Source organism: Dendrobates tinctorius, unplaced genomic scaffold, assembly GCF_039654945.1.
Source record: "Dendrobates tinctorius isolate UK_male_01 unplaced genomic scaffold, ASM3965494v1 ptg000102l, whole genome shotgun sequence".
NCBI lineage: Eukaryota > Metazoa > Chordata > Amphibia > Anura > Dendrobatidae > Dendrobates > Dendrobates tinctorius.
In genome coordinates this window covers 19,834,532-19,843,767 of record NW_027361770.1, presented here as the reverse complement: position 1 = coordinate 19,843,767, position 9,236 = coordinate 19,834,532, and positions in this window count along the sequence as shown.

The following is a 9,236-nucleotide window of genomic DNA, read 5'->3' as shown; positions in this document are numbered from 1 at the left end:
TACAGGGGGCCTGACTACAGCAGGAATGGGGGCCTGACTACAGCGGGAATGGGGGCCTGGCTACAGCGGGAATGGGGGCCTGACTACAGCGGGAATGGGGGCCTGACTACAGCGGGAATGGGGGCCTGGCTACAGCGGGAATGAGGGGCCTGACTACAGCGGGAATGGGGGCCTGGCTACAGGGGGCCTGACTACAGCAGGAATGGGGGCCTGACTACAGCAGGAATGGGGGCCTGACTACAGCAGGAATGGGGGCCTGGCTACAGGGGGCCTGACTACAGCAGGAATGGGGGCCTGACTACAGCGGGAATGGGGGCCTGGCTACAGCGGGAATGGGGGCCTGACTACAGCGGGAATGGGGGCCTGACTACAGCGGGAATGGGGGCCTGGCTACAGCGGGAATGAGGGGCCTGACTACAGCGGGAATGGGGGCCTGGCTACAGGGGGCCTGACTACAGCAGGAATGGGGGCCTGACTACAGCAGGAATGGGGGCCTGACTACAGCGGGAATGGGGGCCTGACTACAGCGGGAATGGGGGCCTGGCTACAGCGGGAATGAGGGGCCTGGCTACAGCGGGAATGGGGGCCTGGCTACAGCAGGAATGGGGGCCTGACTACAGCAGGAATGGGGGCCTGACTACAGCAGGAATGGGGGCCTGACTACAGCGAGAATGGGGGCCTGACTACAGCAGGAATGGGGGCCTGACTACAGCGGGAATGGGGGCCTGACTACAGCGGGAATGAGGGGCCTGACTACAGCAGGAATGGGGGCCTGACTACAGCAGGAATGGGGGCCTGGCTACAGGGGGCCTGACTACAGCAGGAATGGGGGCCTGACTACAGCAGGAATGGGGGCCTGACTACAGCGGGAATGGGGGCCTGACTACAGCAGGAATGGGGGCCTGGCTCCAGCAGGAATGGGGGCCTGACTACAGCAGGAATGGGGGCCTGACTACAGCAGGAATGGGGGCCTGACTACAGCGAGAATGGGGGCCTCACTACAGCAGGAATGGGGGCCTGACTACAGCGGGAATGGGGGCCTGACTACAGCGGTAATGGGGGCCTGGCTACAGCGGGAATGAGGGGCCTGACTACAGCAGGAATGGGGGCCTGACTACAGCGGGAATGGGGGCCTGGCTACAGCGGGAATGGGGGCCTGGCTACAGCAGGAATGGGGGCCTGACTACAGCAGGAATGGGGGCCTGACTACAGCGAGAATGGGGGCCTGACTACAGCGAGAATGGGGGCCTGACTACAGCAGGAATGGGGGCCTGACTACAGCAGGAATGGGGGCCTGACTACAGCAGGAATGGGGGCCTGACTACAGCAGGAATGGGGGCCTGGCTACAGCGGGAATGAGGGGCCTGGCTGCAGGGGGCCTGACTACAGCGGGAATGAGGGGCCTGGCTACAGCGGGAATGAGGGGCCTGGCTACAGCGGGAATGGAGGCCTGACTACAGCGGGAATGGGGGCCTGACTACAGCGGGAATGGGGGCCTGACTACAGCAGGAATGGGGGCCTGACTACAGCAGGAATGGGGGCCTGACTACAGCAGGAATGGAGGCCTGGCTACAGCGGGAATGAGGGGCCTGGCTACAGCGGGAATGAGGGGCCTGGCTGCAGGGGGCCTGACTACAGCGGGAATGGGGGCCTGACTACAGCAGGAATGGGGGCCTGACTACAGCAGGAATGGGGGCCTGGCTACAGCAGGAATGGGGGCCTGACTACAGCGGGAATGGGGGCCTGACTACAGCGGGAATGAGGGGCCTGGCTACAGCGGGAATGGGGGCCTGGCTACAGCGGGAATGGGGGCCTGACTACAGCAGGAATGGGGGCCTGGCTACAGCAGGAATGGGGGCCTGACTACAGCGGGAATGGGGGCCTGACTACAGTGGGAATGAGGGGCCTGACTACAGCGGGAATGAGGGGCCTGGCTACAGCAGGAATGGGGGCCTGGCTACAGCGGGAATGAGGGGCCTGGCTACAGCGGGAATGAGGGGCCTGGCTGCAGGGGGCCTGACTACAGCGGGAATGAGGGGCCTGGCTACAGCGGGAATGGGGGCCTGACTACAGCAGGAATGGGGGCCTGACTACAGCAGGAATGGGGGCCTGGCTACAGCGGGAATGGGGGCCTGACTACAGCGGGAATGGGGGCCTGACTACAGCGGGAATGAGGGGCCTGGCTACAGCGGGAATGGGGGCCTGGCTACAGCAGGAATGGGGGCCTGGCTACAGCGGGAATGAGGGGCCTGGCTACAGCGGGAATGAGGGGCCTGGCTGCAGGGGGCCTGACAACAGCGGGAATGAGGGGCCTGACAACAGCGGGAATGAGGGGCCTGACTACAGCGGGAATGGGGGCCTGACTACAGCGGGAATGGGGGCCTGACTACAGCGGGAATGGGGGCCTGGCTACAGCGGGAATGAGGGGCCTGACTACAGCAGGAATGGGGGCCTGACTACAGCAGTAATGGGGGGCCTGACTACAGCGGGAATGGGGGGCCTGGCTACAGCAGGAATGGGGGCCTGGCTACAGCGGGAATGAGGGGCCTGGCTACAGCAGGAATGGGGGCCTGGCTACAGCGGGAATGAGGGGCCTGACAACAGCGGGAATGAGGGGCCTGACTACAGCGGGAATGGGGGCCTGACTACAGCGGGAATGGGGGCCTGACTACAGCGGGAATGGGGGCCTGGCTACAGCGGGAATGAGGGGCCTGACTACAGCAGGAATGGGGGCCTGACTACAGCAGTAATGGGGGGCCTGACTACAGCGGGAATGGGGGGCCTGGCTACAGCAGGAATGGGGGGCCTGGCTACAGCAGGAATGGGGGGCCTGGCTACAGCAGTAAATAATTGCCCCTCACTATATTGTCTGCACAAAATATGACCCCACACTGTCCCTCATTTGGTACATGCTCTTCACACCTTTCCAGACTGGGATACCTTTTCACACTGTCGTATTACACTGTATCCTCCCTATAGGGCTCAGTCACTTTACTGTACCATTTCATCAGACTCCCCCTTCTTGGAATACTGTCCCCTCCTGGCTGTACCCTTACACTGTCCCCCCATGCTACGCCCCCACTACTCAGTCTCTATTCTGTGCCCACTCACAGCTGGGGCAGAGGGCCTGGCTACAACAGTGCAGAGGGTCTGGCTACAGCCAGAATGGGGGCCTGACTACAGCAGGACTGGGGGCTTGGCTACAGTGGGGCAGATGGCCTGGCTACAGCAGGAACGGGGGCCTAGCTACAGCGGGGTAGAGGGCCTGGCTGCAGCAGGAATGGAGGCCTGGCTACAGCAGGAATGAGGGGCCTGGCTACAGCAAGGCAGGGGGCCTGGCTACAGTGAGGCAGGGGGCCTGGCTACAGCAGAATGGGGGCCTGACTATAGCAGGAATGGGGGCCTGGCTACAGCAGGGCAGGGGGCCTGATTAAAGTGAGGCAGGGGGCTTGGCTACAGCAGGAATGGGGGCCTGGCTACAGCAGGAATGGGGGCCTGGCTACAGTGGGGAAGAGGGCCTGATTACAACAGGAATGGGGTCCTGGCTACAGCAGGAATGGGGGCATGGCTACAGCTGGGCAGAGGGCCTGGCTGCAGTAGGAATGGGGGCATGGCTGCAGCGGGGCAGAGGGCCTGGCTACAGCAGGAATGGGGGCCTGGCTTCAGCAGGGCAGAGGGCCTGTCTGCAGCAGGAATGGGGGCCTGGATACAGCAGGAATGGGGGCCTGGCTACAGCTGGGCAGAGGGCCTGGCTGCAGTAGGAATGGGGGCATGGCTGCAGCGGGGCTGAGTTTCTGGCTATAGCGGCCCTGGGGACCTAGCTGGGCGAGTGCAGCAAGGTATACAGTTCTCTGAAAGCTTCCATGTTTCCGAGAAAATATACATTAAGGCCACATTCACACGTTCAGTATTTTTTCAGTATTTTATTCAATATTTGTGCTTTCAATGGTTTTCATTAAATTTAAATATATGCATTGGGGAGGGAAGAGAAGTAAAAAAGAGGCAGGAGTTTATGGGAGGGATACGGTAAGGTACATGGAAGCGAGGGAAAGGAAAGAGGAGTGCTCAGATTATATAACAAATTCAAAGTTTGGCACATAATACAAATAAAACATAAACAATAAACATTCATGATAAAAACTGTAAAAATAGCACTAATGCAGGTTTAACCCCTTAGTCACGGAAACAATTTTGACCTTAAATGGAACCTGTCACCCCTGGACGATTTTGAGCTATTACTATGGGCACGTACCTCTGTACCAGTCATGACTTTTATCGTTTAAGATTACTGTACTCGTTTTACAATGTATACCCTTTTTCACATGTAAAGCACCATAGAATAAATGGCTCTTTTATAATAAATATAATAAATATTTATAATAACTGGTGCGATCATACTATATATATGTGGAGACAACTGGGGGCATCCTACTACGTATATAGGAGAACTGGGGCCATACTAAGCTTCGGCAAGCATCCAGAATTGCAGAGCGGAGCTGGAAGAAAACACATTCGCAAGACGACTTCATTGCACTCAAACAAGCAACACTTGCATTCAAATCTGCCCTTACCTCTACTAAACAGGCCTACTTTACATCCCTTGTATGTTCCTTATCCCACAACCCTAAACAGTTGTTCAATACTTTTAACTCCCTCCTCCGCTCACCACTGCCCCCTCCGACTTCCCTAATCTCTGCCAAAGACTTTGCCACACACTTCAAAAACAAGATAGACCAAACACGGCAAGTCTTTATTGCTCAACCACCATAACCCCTTTGCACACCAGACCAATGCCCAAACCCCATAACCTCCCTATCTAACATCACTGAAGGGGAGCTTGCTCATCTTCTCTCCAAATCACACCTCACCACTTGTGCACTTGACCCGATCACATCCCACCTCCTCCCCAACATCACCACCACTTTTATCCCATCCCTAACCCACCTCTGCAACCTATCACTAACTTCTGGTACCTTCTCTTCTGCTTTCAAACATGCCACAATCACGCCTATCGTTAAAAAGCCAACCCTCGATCCAACAGCCACGTCCAGCTATCGCCCAATATCGCTGCTCCCATTCGCGTCTAAACTCCTGTCTGTGGATGGATACCATGTTTTGGCATAGGTGGTTTCCTTCATTGGAGACTATCCTTCCCGTGGTTGTTCCTTCCCGGTTTAAGACCTGGCTAGTCATTGCTTGCGTTGAGAAACATGTGATGGTGTCTCCGCGGCTGATTGATTTACAAGTTTTTGCATATTTCCCATAAGGGATGGGGGCATTGCTCTAGAATCACTGCGTTGAGAAACATGTGATGGTGTCTCCGCGGCTGATTGATTTACAAGTTTTTGCATATTTCCCATAAGGGATGGGGGCATTGCTCTAGAATCACTGCGTTGAGAAACATGTGATGGTGTCTCCGCAGTGTTGGATGTTGATCTCCATGAGGTCACTCATCCTCATTTTCATAGTCTTTTACTAGGCATTGCTAATACTAGCCAGTTTCCTACTCCACACTGATGAGGGGCAATACCCCGAAACAGCTGTCTGTGGATGGATACCATGTTTTGGCATAGGTGGTTTCATTCATTGGAGACTGCCCTTCCCGTGGTTGTTCCTTCCCGGTGAAAGACCTGGCTAGTCATTGCTTGCGTTGAGAAACATTTGATGGTGTCTCCGCGGCTGATTGATTTACGTGTTTTTGCATATTTCCCATAAGGGATGGGGGCATTGCTCTAGAATCACTGCGTTGAGAAACATGTGATGGTGTCTCCGCAGTGTTGGATGTTGATCTCCATGAGGTCACTCATCCTCATTTTCATAAACTCCTGGAGCAGCATGTCCACGCTGAACTTTCCTCCCACCTCTCATCTAACTTGCTCTTTGACAATCTACAATCTGGTTTCCGTCCCCATCATTCCACTGAGACAGCCCTGACCAAAATTACCAACGACCTACTTACAGCCAAAGCTATCGGACAATCCTCTATACTCCTCCTTCTAGACCTGTCCTCTGCTCTCGACACAGTTGACCAATGCCTCCTACTACAGATCCTCTCCTCCTTTGGCATCAAAGACCTCACCCTATCCTGGATCTCCTCATACCTTTCCAACCGCACATTCAGTTTCTCCCACTCCCACACTACCTCATCCCATCCTCTCTCTGTTGGAGTCCCCCAAGGCTCTGTTCTAGGATCCCTACTCTTCTCAATCTATACACTTGGCCTGGGGCAACTCAAAGTCCCATGGATTCCAGTACCACCTTTATGCCGATGATACTCAGATCTACCTCTCTGGCCCAGACGTCACCTCTCTGCTGTCCAGAATCCCGGAGTGTCTATCAGCCATATCCTCCTTCTCCTCTCGCTTCCTCAAACTCAATGTGGACAAAGATGAAAGTTTAGAGGGACGGCTGGGTCTTGGTAGATTTGCAGTGGTATGATACTCCTTTCATTTCAATATGATCGCTTGTACAGTGCTCCTTGGGATGTTTACTGTTTTGGAAATCATTTTGTACCCAAATCCAGCTTTAAACTTCTCCACAACAGTATCACGGACTTGCCTGTTGTGTTCGTTGGTCTTCATGATGCTCTCTGTGCTTCAAACAGAACCCTGAGACTATCACAGAGCAGGTACATTTATATGGAGACTTGATTACACACAGGTGGATTATATTTATCATCATTAGTCATTTAGGACAACATTGGATCATTCAGAGATCCTCAATGAACTTCTGGAGTGAGTTTGCTGCACTGAAAGTAAAGGGGCCGAATAATATTGCACGCCACACTTTTCAGTTTTTGAATTTCCACAAAAATTTAAAATAACCAATACATTTCGTTCAACTTCACAATTGTGTTCCACTTGTTGATTCTTCACCAAAAATTTACATTTGGTATCTTTATGTTTGAAGCATGATATGTGGGAAAAGGTTGAAAAGTTCCAGGGAGCTGAATACTTTCGCAATGTACTGTATTTGAGGTCTCTTGGCCCGTCATACTAATATATATATATATATATATATATATACAGTGGGGCAAAAAAGTATTTAGTCAGTCAGCAATAGTGCAAGTTCCACCACTTAAAAAGATGAGAGGCATCTGTAATTTACATCATAGATAGACCTCAACTATGGGAGACAAACTGAGAAAAAAAAATCCAGAAAATCACATTGTCTGTTTTTTTTTCATTTTATTTGCATATTATGGTGGAAAATAAGTATTTGGTCAGAAACAAGCAATCAAGATTTCTGGCTCTCACAGACCTGTAACTTCTTCTTTAAGAGTCTCCTCTTTCCTCCACTCATTACCTGTAGTAATGGCACCTGTTTAAACTTGTTATCAGTATAAAAAGACACCTGTGCACACCCTCAAACAGTCTGACTCCAAACTCCACTATGGTGAAGACCAAAGAGCTGTCAAAGGACACCAGAAACAAAATTGTAGCCCTGCACCAGGCTGGGAAGACTGAATCTGCAATAGCCAACCAGCTTGGAGTGAAGAAATCAACTGTGGGAGCAATAATTAGAAAATGGAAGACATACAAGACCACTGATAATCTCCCTCGATCTGGTGCTCCACGCAAAATCCCACCCCGTGGGGTCAGAATGATCACAAGAACGGTGAGCAAAAATCCCAGAACCACGCGGGGGGACCTAGTGAATGAACTGCAGAGAGCTGGGACCAATGTAACAAGGCCTACCATAAGTAACACACTACGCCACCATGGACTCAGATCCTGCAGTGCCAGACGTGTCCCACTGCTTAAGCCTGTACATATCCGGGCCCGTCTGAAGTTTGCTAGAGAGCATTTGGATGATCCAGAGGAGTTTTGGGAGAATGTTCTATAGTCTGATGAAACCAAACTGGAACTGTTTGGTAGAAACACAACTTGTCGTGTTTGGAGGAAAAAGAATACTGAGTTGCATCCATCAAACACCATACCTACTGTAAAGCATGGTGGTGGAAACATCATGCTTTGGGGCTGTTTCTCTGCAAAGGGGCCAGGACGACTGATCCGGGTACATGAAAGAATGAATGGGGCCATGTATCGTGAGATTTTGAGTGCAAACCTCCTTCCATCAGCAAGGGCATTGAAGATGAAACGTGGCTGGGTCTTTCAACATGACAATGATCCAAAGCACACCGCCAGGGCAACGAAGGAGTGGCTTCGTAAGAAGCATTTCAAGGTCCTGGAGTGGCCTAGCCAGTCTCCAGATCTCAACCCTATAGAAAACCTTTGGAGGGAGTTGAAAGTCCGTGTTGCCAAGCGAAAAGCCAAAAACATCACTGCTCTAGAGGAGATCTGCATGGAGGAATGGGCCAACATACCAACAACAGTGTGTGGCAACCTTGTGAAGACTTACAGAAAACGTTTGACCTCTGTCATTGCCAACAAAGGATATATCACAAAGTATTGAGATGAAATTTTGTTTCTGACCAAATACTTATTTTCCACCATAATATGCAAATAAAATGAAAAAAAAAACAGACAACGTGATTTTCTGGATTTTTTTTTCTCAGTTTGTCTCCCATAGTTGAGGTCTACCTATGATGTAAATTACAGACGCCTCTCATCTTTTTAAGTGGTGGAACTTGCACTATTGCTGACTGACTAAATACTTTTTTGCCCCACTGTATATCTAATATATAAAGCTCAAGTGTGTGTATGTATGTGTGTGTGTGTGTGTCCGGGATTGGCATCCGCACCGTCGCAGCTACAGCCACAAAATTTGGCACAGTCACACTGGACCCCGAGAGTGTCCTACTCCTAAGCTATGTTGTGAGGCAAAATTTTAACCCCGCGCGTTCCAATTCAAACAATTTTGCCCCATCTACATAATGGGGAAAAAGTGTGTATCAAGCCCCGCCCCTCATTATGATGTCATAATGGTTGCCATGGCAACGCTGATGTCATCATAGGTTGCAAGCCCCGCCGCTCATTATGATGTCATAATGGTTGACTATGGGATGGAGGATGTGTGATGGGTATATGGTCACTGGACTATGGGATGGAGGATATGTATGACGGGTATATGGGCAAGGGACTATGGGATGGCGGATATGTATGATGGGTATATGGGCACGGGACTATGGGATGGAGGATATGTATGATGGGTATAAGGGCATGGGACTATGAGATGAAGGATGTGTGATGGGTATATGGGCACTCGACTATGGGATGACGAATATGTATGATGGGTATATGGCCATGGGACTATGGGATGTATGGCATGGACGA